At 42.5% G+C, this 1,928-nt stretch overlaps 1 non-coding gene across 1 annotated transcript; it reads right to left on the bottom strand.

The window, feature by feature from the left end:
- Window positions 1–666: 666 nt before the first annotated feature.
- Window positions 667–773, bottom strand: LOC127077808 (small nucleolar RNA R71). The gene has a single exon (XR_007787580.1). It is a non-coding gene; the product is annotated as a small nucleolar RNA R71 (small nucleolar RNA).
- Window positions 774–1,928: the final 1,155 nt, after the last annotated feature.

Raw genomic sequence — 1,928 nt, 5'->3', positions numbered from 1 at the left:
TAGTAATTGATAGATTGACGATTTGGTCTTTGTGGAATCAATATTCTTTTATCTTACTCTGACGCGATTGGTGCACTTGCGAATAGAGCGATCAAGTTTTTGGCGCCGTTTCCGGGGACCAACTTCGTCAAATTTCGTACCCTGTTGTTACACCGTCTAGACTAAGGCATTATTAGCTGGTAAATGCGAAGAACCCGTAGTACCGAAAATTTAGTAGATCCTTTAGCGGAACCCGAACGTTACACTCGTACACGCCTCTTACTCATCCGAATTAAGAAAGCTATGGCCGAGAATCGCGACCGGAGACCTCTTAAGGAATATGTCCAACCCTCTGACGAGGAACCTAGTTCTAGTATAGTAAACCCCCTCATTCCTGCCAACAATTTCGAACTAAAACCGTCTTTACTGCAATTAGTGCAACATAACCAATTCGCGGGTCTCACTACTGAGAAGCCAAATCAACATTTAAAAGTCTTTATCCAACTGGCCGACACCTTTAAATCCAACGGTGCTTCACCTGATGCGATTCGTTTAAGATTATTTCCTTTCTCCCTCAGGGATAGAGCACGTTCATGGTTGGATTCACTTCTAGCTAACTCAATAACTACCTGGGAAGACCTTAGAAGAGTATTCCTTGCTAGATATTTTCCCCCCAGTAAGTCTGTTGTTCTTCGAAACCAAATAACTAGATTTACTCAAAACCAAGGAGAAACACTTTTTGAAGATTGGGAGAGATATAAAGAGTTGTTAAGAGTCTGTCCACACCATGGCCTAGAACAATGGTTGATCGTTCATACCTTCTACAATGGACTCCATTATAACACAAAGATGAGCATCGACACTGCCGCTGGTGGCGCGCTGATGAACAAACCTTACCAATTGAGGATATGGCCCAAAACCATTACCAATGGGGAACTGAACGAGCATCAATAGAGAAAAAGGAGACCCAAGGTGGGATACATGAGATAAGCTCTATGGACATGATGCAGGCGAAAATGGACGCTTTAGCCCTTAAGGTCGAACATATTTCTACAAACACTAACACCGCAGCCGTAGTCCACACAGAGTGTGAACTTTATGGATCTAAAGGACACGAATCGACGGAGTGTAACCTTTTGAACGACCTGAACACCGACCAAGTGAATTACGCCCAAGGTAACCCATTTTCTAATACTTACAACCCTGGATGGAAAAATCACCCGAATTTTTCCTATAAAAACCAGAACCCTATCCAAAACTATGCACCTCAAAGGCCACAAGGTTTTCAATCCAAAAACCAAATCAACCTATGCAAGTTGTGCACCAGAAGCCTAACCTTGAGAAGATCACGAAGAGCTTTATATCAGGCCAGACTCAGCAAAATAAAGAATTCCTAAACCAAAACATTCACGTAAACAAACTGATAACGCAATTAGGGACTAAGGTTGATCAGATAATCACTCACACCAAGATGCTTGAAACCCAGATCTCATAGGTAGCACAAAACCAAGCCCCACAAACTACACCTGGAGGACAATTCCCTAGACAACCTCAACCCAACCCTCGAGGGCAAGCTAACGCTATCTCATTACGATGTGGGACCGCTTACGAAGGGCCTCATAACCCAGAAATGAGCGAGTCCAAAGCCTCTAAATAAAATATACTTACAAACCAAGGAGAAGAACTGGTGGAACCCGAAAAACAAACCGACCAAGAAGGAGAAGCCAAGGATAAAACTTACAAACCACCAATCCCATATCCGCAAAGACTTAAACAAACCAAAATCAATAACCAATACCAAAAGTTTATAAAAGTAATAGAGAAGCTTCATGTAGAGATTCCTTTCACCGAAGCCATCACCCAAATTCCATCTTACGCCAAATTTCTCAAAGACATCTTAACCAACAAGCGTAGGCTTGACGATCCCAACCCCTTGGAATGCAATTTTA

Source organism: Lathyrus oleraceus, chromosome 4, assembly GCF_024323335.1.
Source record: "Lathyrus oleraceus cultivar Zhongwan6 chromosome 4, CAAS_Psat_ZW6_1.0, whole genome shotgun sequence".
Classification (NCBI taxonomy): Eukaryota; Viridiplantae; Streptophyta; class Magnoliopsida; order Fabales; family Fabaceae; genus Lathyrus; species Lathyrus oleraceus.
This window is presented reverse-complemented; position numbering and strand designations above follow the sequence as displayed.